Source organism: Pristiophorus japonicus, chromosome 4, assembly GCF_044704955.1.
Source record: "Pristiophorus japonicus isolate sPriJap1 chromosome 4, sPriJap1.hap1, whole genome shotgun sequence".
In the NCBI taxonomy this organism is placed as follows: domain Eukaryota; kingdom Metazoa; phylum Chordata; class Chondrichthyes; family Pristiophoridae; genus Pristiophorus; species Pristiophorus japonicus.
This window is the reverse complement of record NC_091980.1, coordinates 77,205,117-77,218,758: the sequence shown is the minus strand read 5'-3', so window position 1 is coordinate 77,218,758 and position 13,642 is coordinate 77,205,117.

Genomic DNA, 13,642 nt, shown 5'->3' with positions numbered 1-13,642 from the left:
TGTCTTCACTAATCTTTTTCTCTTCACATAGCTATAGAAGCTTTTGCAGTCAGTTTTTATGTTCCCAGCAAGCTTCCTCTCATACTCTATTTTCCCCCTCCTAATTAAACCCTATGTCCTCCTCTGCTGTATTATAATATTCTCCCAGTCCTCAGGTTTGTTGCTTTTTCTGGCCAATTATATGCCTCTTCCTTGGATTTAACACTATCCTTAATTTCCCTCGTTAGCCACAGCTGAGCCACCTTCCCCGTTTTATTTTTATTCCAGATAGGGATGTACAATTGGTGAACTTCATCCATGTGATCTTTAAATGTTTGCCATTGCCTATCCACCGTCAACCCTTTAAGTATCATTTGCCAGTCTATTCTTGCCAATTCACGTCTCATACCATCTAACTTACCTTTCCTTAAGTTCAGGACCCTAGTCTCTGAATTAACTGTGTCACTCTCCATCTTAATAAAGAATTCTACCATATTATGGTCACTCTTCCCCAGGGGGGCTCGCACAACAAGATTGCTAATGAGTCCCTTCTCGTTACACATCACCCAGCTAGGATGGCCAGCCCTCTAGTTGGTTCCTCGACATATTGGTCTAGAAAACCATCCTTAATACACTCCAGGAAATCCTCCTCCACCGCATTGCTACCAGTTTGGTTAGCCCAATCAATATGCAGATTAAAGTCGCCCTTAATAACTGCTGTACCTTTATTGCACGCATGCCTAATTTCTTGTTTGATGCTGTCCCCAACCTCACTACTACTGTTTGGTGGTCTGTACACAACTCCCACGAGCGTTTTCTGCCCTTTGGTATTCCGTAGCTGCACCCATACCGATTCCACATCATCCAAGCTAATGTCCTTCTTTACTATTGTGTTAATTTCCTCTTTATCAGCAACGCCACTCCACCTCCTTTTCCTTTCTGTCACAGGTGGGGAAGGGTGGGCAGGGAGCCTGATTTGCGGCACTCTCCTTCCGCTGCTTGTGCTTGATTTCTGCATGCTCTCGGCGACGATACTAGAGAAGCTCAGCGCCCTCCCGAATGCACTTCCTCCACTTAGGGCGGCCTACCAGCACAGAGTAATCTACCCTGGGGAATTTTGACAGTCAGTTTATGAAAGCTAGGAGTAGATGGAGATGGTTCCTGAGCAGCAAGAAGTACCTGGCTGGAGACTGAGGTCACCTCCGTCCACAGCTGAAAACTGCAAGGATACTGATCTCCAGGGCACAGCTTTTAAAAGAATGATTTTGGTGCAAACAAAACTGTTCCAAGTCATTGAGGGATGTTGCTAGGAGCTTTTAATACCCATGGTGGCTGGTGTGGAGGATTCCATACACTGTGTGTTGATTTCTCATGCACAGCAATAAAAGTATGCAGTCAGCCTTGGAATGAGTGACAGGACTAGAGATACCTGCAGTGCAACCTCTCAGAGCTGAAGGACTGCACTGCTGTTTTTGCATCTCTGCTGAATACTTCAGCTAGAGCAACACGAGCATTTGGCTGCAATATCAGCTCCTCCTCAATCAGGTGTGTTATTGAGAGGACCCTCAATGTCATTGGTGCCATGGGGGCCTGTCTGCCCAGAGATCAGCGAGCATGATGCACAGACCTCAACAACAGGAGTAGGCATGGATTGGCAATGGCTGATACCCCTAATGACAACCAACCCACATCATCAGCTATCCTTCTTAAATGACTTCACAGGTGCCAGAGAATGGGCATCATGTTTTCAAGTCCCAATAGCCTTGCCCCTCCCGATCTCTGTAACTTCCTCCAGCCCTACAACCCTCCGAGATCTCTGTGCTCCTCCAATTCTGGGCTTTTGCGCAATAACGTTTTTCTTCACTCCACCATTAGCAACTGTGCCTTCAGCTGCGTAGGCCCTAAGTTCTGGATTTACTTCCCTAAACTTCTCCGCATCTCTACACCTCTCTTCTCCTTTAAGATGCTCCTTAAAATCAAGCTCTTGGTCACCTATCCAAATACATCCTTGTGTGTCTCAGTGTCAAATTTTGTTTGATAACACTCCTGTGAAGTGACCTGAAAAGTATTACTACGTTAAAGGCACTATAGAAATACAAGTTCTTGTTGTTTAACTTTTATAATCAACATAACCCTGTTATGTCTTGAATAAAGAGTCAGACCAGATACTGCAAGCTCAACGTAAGGTGTGACCATAGTCCTTTATTACAGATCTCAGAGTGCCTCTCCAGCCTGTGAGGCCTCCTTATGTACAGGTGCTCCCAAGGGATTGTGGGATCCCTTGGGACTCCAGGGGTGACCATAGTCCTTTATTACAGATCTCAGAGTGCTTCTCCAGCCTGTGAGGCCTCCTTATGTACAGGTGCTCCCAAAGGATTGTGGGATCCCTTGGGACTCCAGGGGTTGAGCTCCCTGGTGGTTAAACATGGTATTTTACAGGTTTACATACATAACAACACTACCCCCGCCAAAGTCAGTAGTGTAACTACTTACAATGTGAGTCGATCTGGGGCCTTCCTTTCCCTGGTTGATCGTCTCGGTGCAAATGCTGGTTTTGGTGAGTCATTTGTTGGGCCCTCGCTGGGCTGCTGCGCAGCTGGTCTGATGGGGGTGGTGAGTCCTGCTGGGCTGCTGCGGGTGATGGGTTCTGTTTCGTGGTCAACCGCCAGGTCGGTTGCCACTTGTGTATGTGTTGGAGGGTCGAAAAAGATAAAAGAGTCTATTGTGGGTTGTTCTGGATAGTCCGTGAATATGAGTTTGGTTTGGTCCAAGTGTTTCCTGTAGGTAAGTTCATTTGAAAGTTTGACCTGAAACACCCTACTCCCCTCTTTGGCCACGACAGTGCCAGGAAGCCACTTGGGACCTTGTCCATAATTCAACACAAATACAGGATCATTAATCTTGAAATCGCCTGACACCTTTGCACGATCATATGTATTCTGTTGAAGCCGTCTGCTCTCTACCTGTTCGTGTTGATCAGGATGGACTAACGAACGCCTTGTCTTAAGTGCCCTTTTCATGAGCAGTTCAGTAGGGGGAACCCCAGTGAGCGAGTGGGGTCTTGTGCGGTAAGTAAGCAGGACTCAGGATAGGCGAGTCTGCAGTGAGCCTTCAGTTACCCCCTTCAAGCTCTGCTTGATTGTTTGCACTGCTCGCTCTGCCTGACCGTTGGACGCTGGTTTAAACGGGGCAGATGTGACATGTTTGATCCCATTGCGGGTCATGAACTCAGCATGGGTGAAGCACAGCCAATTGTCACTCACAAGGACGTCAGGCAGGCCGTGCGTGGAAAACATGGCCTACAGCCTTTCAATGGTGTGCTTGCTGACATTATCACACATTCAATCCATTTCGAGTATGTATCTACAACCACTAGGAATATTTTTCCCAAGAATGGGCCTGCATAGTCGATATGGATCCTGGACCATGGTTTGGAGGGCCAGGACCATAAACTTAGTGGTGCCTCCCTGGGTGCATTGCTTAACTGTGAACATGTATTACATTTGTGCACGCAGGATTCCAAGTCTGCATCGATACCGGGCCACCACAAGTGGGATCTGGCTATCGTTTTCATCATTACGATGTCTGGGTGGGTGCTGTGGAGATCACTAATGAAAATGACCCTGCTCTTTTTTGGCACCACTACCCGATTACCCCATAGGAGGCAGTCAGCCTGTATAGATAATTCATGTCTGTGCCGCTGGTACGGCTTTATTTCTTCCTGCATCTCTAACGGGACACTAGACCAACTCCTGTGGAGCACACAGTTTTTTTACTAAAGACAGTAAGTGGTCCTGACTCGTCCAGGTTCTAATCTGCCGGGCAGTAACAGGTGATTGCTCACTCTCGGATGCTTCCATTACCATAACTAAATCTGCAGGCTGTGCCATCTCCAGCCCGGTGGTGGGCAATGGCAGCCTACTAATAGCATCGGCATAGTTTTCTGTGCCTGGCCTGTGGCGAATGGCGTACTTGTATGCGGACATGAGCACCCATCTCTGGATGCAGGCCGATGCATTCGTATTTATCCCCTTACTTTCAGAAAAGTGGGATACAAGTGGTTTATGGTCAGTTTCCAATTCAAATTTGAGCCCAAAATAGATATTAATGCATTTTCTTTACCCCTTAAACGCTTCTTTTTCGATCATGCTGTAGCCCTCTGAGCCTTAGACAGACTTCTGGATGCATAAGCAACCGGTTGCAATTTCCCAGATTCATTAGCTTGTTGAAATACACACCCGACACCATATGACGACGCATCACATGCTAGTACCAAACGCTTACATGGATCGTACAACACATGCAATTTGTTTGAGCATAACAGTTTCCTAGCTTTCTCAAAGGCATTTTCTTGGCTTTTAGCCATACCCATTCATGTCCTTTACGCAGTGAGTCTAGCAATGTGCTAAGACCCGGTTAGAAGTTACCAAAGTGGTTCAGGAGTCCTAGAAATGACCGCAGCTCCGTCACGTTCTGTGGTCTCGGTGCGTTCTTGATTGCCTCCGTCTTCGAGTCGGTGGGCCTGATGCCGTCCGCTGCGATTCTTCTCCCCAGGAACTCCACTTCATGCACCAGGAAAACGCACTTCGAGCGTTTTAACCTGAGCCCCACACGATTAAGCCAACTAAGAACCTCCTCCAGGTTCTGCAGGTGCTCGACGGTGTCCCGACCTGTAACCAAGATGTCGTCCTGGAAGACCACGGTGCGCGGGAACGACTTCAGCAAGCTTTCCATGTTCCTCTGGAATATCACCGCAGCCGATCGAATCCCAAACGGGTATCTGTTGTAAATGAAGAGACCTTTGTGCGTGTTGATGCAGGTAAGGCCCTTCGATGATTCCTCCAGCTCCTGCGTATGTAGACCGAGGTCGAGTCCAGCTTTGTGAACGTTTTTCCTCCTGCCAGCGTCGCAAATAGGTCATCTGCCTTTTGTAGCGGGTAGTGATCCTGCAGGGAGAAATGTTTGATAGTTATTTTGTAATCACCACAGATTCAGACGGTGCCATCTTCCTTGAGGACTGGGACAATCAGACTGGCCCACTCGTTGAATTCGATCGGTGAAACGATGCCCTCTCATTGCAGCCTGGCCAGCTTGATCTCCACCCTCTCTCTCATCATGTACAGTACCGCTCTCGCCTTGTGATGGATGGGTCACGGCCCCGGAATCAAGTGGATCTGTACTTTTGCTCCTTGGAACTTCCCGATGCCCGGTTCGAACAGCTAGGGGAACTTGTTTAGGACCTGGGCACATAAAGTGTCGTCGACGGACGAGAACGCTCGGACATCGTCCCAGTTCCAGCGTATCTTTCCCAGCCAGCTCCTGCCGAACAGCGTGGGGCCATCGCCCGGTACCACCCAGAGTGGTAAATTGTGCACCGCTCCATCGTAGGAGACCTTTACGGTAGCACTGCCAATTACGGGAATCAGTTCCTTTGTGTACGTTCTCAGTTTAGTACTAATGGGGGTCAGGACTGGCCTTGAGGCCTTGCTGCACCACAATTTATCAAAAGTCTTTTTGCTCATTATGGACTGGCTCGCGCCCATGTCCGGCTCCATTGACACCAAGAGTCCATTTAATTCAACCTTCAGCATTATCAGGGGACACTTTGTGGTAAATGTGTGCATCCCATATACCTCTGCCTCCTCAGTCTGAGGCTCTGGTTTGTTATGATCCACCGTGGATCTGTCCTCCTCTGGAACATGATGGTTTGCAGGATTAGCAGGGTTTGCAGCTAGCCTGTACATACGTTGGAGGTGTCCCATTGTTCCACAGCCCTTGCAAACATACCCTTTGAAGCGGCATGAATGGAAACGATGATCACTCCCGCAGCACCAACAAGGTGTTAATGGCCTTGCATTCACCACCCTTAATAGTGGGCTCTGAGTCACCTGTGGATGTGCAGCTGCAGGCATGCAAGTCTTGCCCTGTACATTACGATTCGAAAACAACATTACTTTGTTCACAGTACTTGCAGCAGCACTCATGTGCTGAGAGATTTGTTTGGTATCGTCACTGGTAGCGATAAAAGCCTGGGCTATCGCGATGGCTTTATTCAAGATTGGGGTCTCTACAGTAAAAAGTTTGCGAAGTATTAGTTCATGGACAATGTGAAGTACAAAGAAGTCTCTGAGCATATGCTCCAAGTGTCCTTCAAATTCGCAATGTCCTGTAAGGCGCCTTAGCTCAGCGATGTAGCTCGCCACTTCCTGGCCTCAAACCTTTTGTACGTGTCGAACCAATACCTCGCCATCAGAACGCTTTCCTTCGGATTTAGATACTCCCAGACCAGTGTGCACAAATCATCATACGACTTCTCTGTGGGTTCCGCTGGAGCGAGCAGATTTTTCATGAGGCCATATGTGGTGCCCCGCAAACGGTGAGGAGGATCGCCCTTCGTTTGGCAGCATTTGCTTCTCCTTCCAGCTCATTGGCCACGAAGCATTGGTCGAGTCACTCCACGAAGGTTTCCCAATCATCTCCCTCCGAAAATTTCTCCAGGATGCCCACAGTTCTCTGCATTGCTGCGGTGGGGTTCGTCATCTGTATCTAGTCACTGTTATGTCTTGAATAAAGAGTCAAACCAGATACTGCAAGCTCAATGTAAGGTGTGACCATAGTCCTTTTTTACAGGTCTTACCAGCCTGTGTGGCCTCCTTATGTACAGGTGCTCCCAAGTGATTGTGGGATCCCTTGGGACTCCAGGGTATGAGCCCTCTGGTGGTTAAACATGCTATTTACAGGTTTACATATATAACAACCCCGATCACAGATTCCAACAGAATGCAGAGCACAGTTGCAGTAACTAAAATTATTTATTATGAACAAATGACGTGGTAACTTGCCACAGTAATCAGTGGGCGATTTGTTCATTATACCACACTGCACAGCCAAAACTAGATTTACTAGTCTAGAGCCTAAGCCTCAGGTTGTCAGCAGTGGCTTAGTTGGTCGCACCCTCATCGAAGTCAGAAGGTTGTGGGTTCAAGTCCCACTCCAGGACTTGAACGCAAAATTTAGGCCGACACTCCAGTGCAGTACCGAGGGAGTACTGCACTGTCTGGAAGTGCCATTTTTTGAACGAGACGTTAAGCCAAGATCCCATCTGCTCTCAGGTGGACATAAAAAATCCCATGACACTATTTTGAAGAATACCAGGGCAGTTATCCCCAGTGTCCTGGCCAATATTTATCCCTCAACCAACATCACTATAGCAGATTATGTGGTCATTTTCACATTGCTGCTTGTGGGAGCTTGCTGGGAGCAAATTGACTGCCACGTTTCCTACATTACAACAGTGACTGCACCTTTTTTTTTTAAAGTACTCAATTGGCTGTAAAGTACTTTGGGAAGTCCGGTTGTCGTGAAAGGCGCTTTTTAAATGCAAGTCTTTCTTTCAGGTTGGATTTACTTCACTTGAGACAATATTTAATTTCCTGTAGTAGAGATAAACATAAAAACATAGAAATATACAGCGTAGAAGGAGGCCATTTCGGCCCATCTTGTCAGCGCCAGCCAACAATGTGCCAAGCAGCCCTCGGTCAGCAGCCCTGAAGGTTACATATAAACCTATGAACAATGGCAGACAGGAAAAAAGCATCCGGCCCAACCAGTCCACCCCACACAACTATGATACCCCAGGTATCACAACATTTACACTCCTGGGAGAGGCAAAATAGTTAAAACCCTGGCCAATTGGGGAAAGAAATCTGGGAAAATTCCTCTTCGACCCATTCAGGTGATCGAAACTAGTCCAGGAGATCACTCTGGCCATATTAGATTCCCTGAAGTACTTATCATCGTAACTGCGCCAGCCAAGAGGTTATCCAGTCAATCCTACTTACCAGCTCTAGGTCCGCACTTCAAGTGCCCATCCAAGCACCTTTTAAATGTGGTGAGGGTTTCTGCCTCTACCACCCTTCCAGGCAGTGAGTTTAAGACCCCCACAACCCGCTGCATGAAGAAGCTTCCCCTCAAATCCCCTCCAAACCTTCCACCAACCACCTTAAACCTGTGCCCCCCTCGTAATTGACCCTTTCACCAAGGGAAATAGGCCCCTGCTATCCACTATATCCAGGCCCCTCAAAATTTTATACACCTTAATGAGGTCTCCTCTCAGCCTCCTCCGCTCCAAGGAGAACAACCCAGCTTATCCAATCTGTCCTCATAGCTAAGATTCTGCATTCCCGGTAGCATTCTCGTAAATCTCCTCTGTACCCTCTCCAGTGCAATCACGTCCTTCCTATAATAGGGTGACCAGAACTGCACTCAGTATTCCAGCTGTGGCCTAACCAGTGAATTATACAATTTAAGTATAACCTCCCTGCTCTTGACTTCTATGCCATGGCCAATAAAGGCAAGCATTTTGTATGCCTTCTCAACCATCTTATCCACCTGGCCTGCTATTTTCAGGGATCTCTGATCAAGCACTCCTTCGGGATTTTTTCCAATAATTTTCCTACCACTGAGGTTAGGCTGACAGGCCTGTAATTATTCAGCCTATCTCTTTCGCCCTTCTTAAACAAGGGTACCACATTAGCAGCCCTCCAGCACCATGCCTGAATCCAAAGAGGACTGGAAAATGATGGTCAATGCCTCTGCTATTTCCTCTTTTGCTTCGCTCAACAGCTTGGGATGCATTTCATCCGGGCCTGGGGACTTATCCAGTTTCAAAGCCACTAAACCCTTCAATACCTCCTCTCTCACTATGTTTATTTCATCCAGAATATCACACTCGTCCTTGATAGCAGTATCTGGATTGCCCCTTTCCTTTGTGAAAACAGACGCAAAGTACCACACACAGATTACACTCATGGTCTTTAATAGGCCCTACCCTTTCTTTAGTTATCCTCTTGCTCTCAATATATTTATAGAACATCTTTGCGTTTTCCTTGATTTTACTTGCCAAGAATTTTTCATGCTCACCCTTAGCATTCCTAATATCCTTTTTAATTTTACGTTTGAACTTTCTATATTCCTCCAGAGATTCTACAGTATTTAGCCATCGATATATGACATAAGCTTCCTTTTCTCTCTTTATCCTCCCCTGTAAGTCCCTTGACATCCAGGGGGCTCTAGAATTGTTATTCCCACCCTTTTTCCTTTAATGGCACATATTTGGCCTGAGCCTTCTGGATCTCCTCCTTGAATGCCTCCCACTGTTCCGACACTGATTTACCTTCAAGTAGCTGTTTCTAGCCCACTGTGACCAAATTATTTCTCAACCTGGCAAAGTTAGCTTTTCCCCAATTTGGGACTTTTATTCCTGGTCTATCCTTGTCCTTATCCATAACTACCTTGAATCTGACTGAATTATGGTCACTGGCACCCAAGTGCTCGCCCACTGATACCCTTCCACCTGCCCAGCTTCATTCCTGAAAACTAAATCCAGAACCGCCCCCTCCTGTGTTGGGCTTGTTACATAGACTAAAACGGTTCTCTTGAATGCATTTTCGGAATTCCGCACCCTCTATACCCTTCACACTATATTTGTCCCAATCAATATTAGGATTGTTGAAATCCCCTACTATTACTGTCCTATGGTTTTTGGACCACAGAAATTTGCCTACATATTTGCTCTTCTATCTCCCTCCACTGTTTGGGGGTCTATAATAAATGCCCAGCAGTGCGATCGCCCCTTTTTTATTTTTCAGTTCAACCCATATGGCCTCATTTGATGATCTCTCTAACATATCATCCCTCCTCACAGCTTTTTCTTTAGTTTCTTTAATCAATACTGTGATACCCCGCCCCCCCTTTTAGCCCCATCTCTGTCCGATCTAAAAATCCTGTAAACAGGAATATTGAGCTACGAAACCTGCCCCTCTTTCAACTATGTCTCTGTAATGGCTATAATGTCATACTCCCAAGTGTCTACCTGTGCTCTCAGCTCATCCACCTTATTCGCTGTACTTCTTGCATTGAAGTATATACCATTTAGGACAGGAAGACCTCCTTGATTACTACTTACTAACCCTTGTTTCCACGGTGTTACAGATTCACTTTCTACATTCTTGCTTTTCAATTTCAGCTTTACTTCCTTCCCTATTGAATTTCTCTCAGGTTCCCATCCCCCTGCCAAGCTAGTTTAAACTCTCCCCAACAGCACTAGCAAAACTCCCTGCTGTCGAGGTGCAACCCATTCAGTTTGTACAGATCCCATCTCCTCCAGAAGCAGTCCAAGTGCCTCAGGAATTTAACGCCCTCGCTCCTACACCAACTCTCTAACCAGCAGTAACCCAGAGATTACTACCTTTGAGGTCCTACCTTTTAATATTTCTCCTAGCTCCTTAAATTCTGCCTGCAGGACCTCATTCCTCTTTCTACCTATGTCATTGGTCCAGATATGGATCATGATCTTTAGCTGTTCAGCCTCTTCCCCCAGAATGCCCTGCGCCTGCTCTGTGATATCCTTGACCCTGGCACCAGGGTGGCACCATACCATCCTGGAGTCACGTCTACAGCCGCAGAAACATCTAACTATTCCTCTTACTATTGAATCCCTTACCACCACCAGCTCTTTTATTCTTTGTCCCTCCCCTGTGCAGCTGAGCCACCAGCAGTGTCTTGGACTTGGCTCTGGCCGCATTCCCCAAAGGGGAAAATGTTGGAATCAATTATTAAAGATGTAATAGCAGCTCATTTGGAAAGCAGTGGCAGGATCGGTCCAAGTCAGCATGGATTTATGAAAGGGAAATCATGCTTGACAAATCTTCTAGAATTTTTTGAGGATGTAACTAGCAAAGTGGACAAGGGGCAGCCAGTGGGTGTGGTGTATTTGGACTTTCAAAAGGCTTTTGACAAGGTCCCACACAAGAGATAGTGTGCAAAATTAAAGCATACGGTATTGGGTGTAATGTATTGACGTGTATAGAGAACTAACTGGCAGACAGGAAGCAAAGAGTAGGAATAAACGGGTTCTTTTCAGAATGGCAGGCAGTGACTAGTGGGGTACCGCAAGGTTCAGTGCTGGGGCCCCAGCTAGTTACAATATACATTAATGATTTAGACGAAGGAATTGAATGTAATATCTCCAAGTTTGCAGATGACACTAAGCTGGGTGGCAGTGTGAGCTGTGAGGAGGATGCTAAGAGGCTGCAAAGTGACTTGGACAGGTTAGGTGAGTGGGCAAATACATGGCAGATGTGGTATAATGTAGATAAATGTGAGGTTATCCACTTTAGTGGTAAAAACAGGAAGGCAGATTATTATCTGAATGGTGACATTAGTAAAAGGGAAGGTGCAATGAGACCTGGTTGTCATGGTACATCAGTCATTGAAAGTTGGCATACAGGTACAACAGCTGGTGAAGAAGGCATATGGCATGTTGGCCTTCATAGTGAGAGGATTTGAGTATCGGAGCAAGGAGATCTTACTACAGTTGTACAGTGCCTTGGTGAGGCCACACCTTGAATATTGTGTACAGTTTTGGTCTCCTAATCTGAGGAAGGGCATTCTTGCTATTGAGGGAGTGCAGCGAAGGTTCACCAGGCTGATTCCCGGGATGACAGGACTGACATTTGAAGAAAGACTGGATCGACTAGGCTTATATTCAATGGAATTTAGAAGAATGAGAGAGGATCTCATAGAAACATATAAAATTCTGACGGGATTGGACAGGTTAGATGCAGGAAGAATGTTCCCGATGTTGGGGAAGTCCAGAACCAGGAGTCGCAGTCTAAGGATAAGGGGTTTGCCATTTAGGACCGAGATGAGGAGAAACTTCTTCACTCAGTTGTGAGCATGTGGAATTCTCTACCACAGAAAGTTGTTGAGGCCAGTTCGTTAGATATATTCAAAAGGGAGTTAGATGTGGCCCTTACGGCTAAAGGGATCAAGGGGTATGGAGAGAAAGCAGGAATGGGGTACTGAAGTACATGATCAGCCATGGTCATATTGAATGGTGGTGCAGACTCGAAGGGCCGAATGGCCTACTGCTGCACGTATTTTCTATGTTTCTAGGCACCATCGCCCTCACCGGTGCTCAGAATAGAATATCGGTTGGAAAGCGAGATTGACTCCAAAGACGGGGGGGGGGGGGCGGGGGGGGAAAGAGGGGGTGAGGGGGACTCCTGCACTACCTGCCTAGCGTTCTTCATCCGTCTGGTGGTAACCCACTTCCCCTCTGCCTGCATGCTTTTAAGCGGCAGGGTGACTGTTACATCCAGAATAAATTAATGTGATTGAGTACCGTAGACGTGAGTAAGTGTGACCTTAGTCTCTTTATTATAACTCGAGTGTTGGTACAGCATGGGAGGCCTGCTTATATACAGTGCTCCCAAGGGATACCAGCATCCCTTGGGACTCCAACAGATACACCCTCTGCTGGCGGTAGAATGCTGGTTACATCGAGTTCCATACATAACAGTGACCACCTCCTGAAACGTGCTACTCACATAACTCTCAGCCTCGCTGCGACACCATATTGACTCCAGCTGCTGCTCAAGCTCCAAAATGCGGAACTCAAGTATTTGAAGCTGGAGACACCTCCTGCACACGTGGTTGACTAGGCTGCGCGAGGTGTCCAGGACTTCCCACATGCCACAGGACATGCACTCCACAGGACTGTGCTGCCCTGCCATCCCTTTATTTAGACTTAGAAACATAGAAACACAGAAAATAGGTGCTGGAGTAGGCCATTTGGCCCTTCGAGCCTGCACCGCCATTCAATGAGTTCATGGCTGAACATGCAACTTCAGTACCCCATTCCTGCTTTCTCGCCATACCCCTTGATCCCCCTAGTAGTAAGGACTATATCTAACTCCTTTTTGAATATATTTAGTGAATTGGCCTCAACAACTTTCTGTGGTAGAGAATTCCACAGGTTCAACACTCTCTGGGTGAAGAAGTTTCTCCTCATCTCAGTCCTAAATGGCTTACCCCTTATCCTTAGATTGTGACCCCTGGTTATGGACTTCCCCAACATTGGGAACATTCTTCCTGCATCTAACCTGTCTGAACCCATCAGAATTTTAAATGTTTCTATGAGATCCCCTCTCATTCTTCTGAACTCAAGTGAATACAAGCCCAGTTGATCCAGTCTTTCTTGATATGTCAGTCCCGCCATCCCGGGAATCAGTCTGGTGAACCTTCGCTGTACTCCCTCAATAGCAAGAATGTCCTTCCTCAAGTTAGGAGACCAAAACTGTACACAATACTCCAGGTGTGGCCTCACCAAGGCCCTGTACAACTGTAGCAATACCTCCCTGCCCCTGTACTCAAATCCCCTCGCTATGAAGACCAACATGCCATTTGCTTTCTTAACCGCCTGCTGTACCTGCATGCCAACCTTCAATGACTGATGTACCATGACACCCAGGTCTCGTTGCACCTCCCCTTTTCCTAATCTGTCACCATTCAGATAATAGTCTGTCTCTCTGTTTTTACTACCAAAGTGAATAACATCACATTTATCCACATTATACTTCATCTGCCATGCATTTGCCCACTCACCTAACCTATCCAAGTCACTCTGCAGCCTCATAGCATCCTCCTCGCAGCTCACACTGCCACCCAACTTAGTGTCATCCGCAAATTTGGAGATACTACATTTAATCCCCTCGTCCAAATCATTAATGTACAATGTAAACAGCTGGGGCCCCAGCACAGGACCTTGCGGTACTTCTGTAATAAAAGAGAGAGATATATACTTATTAAGCAACCAGCC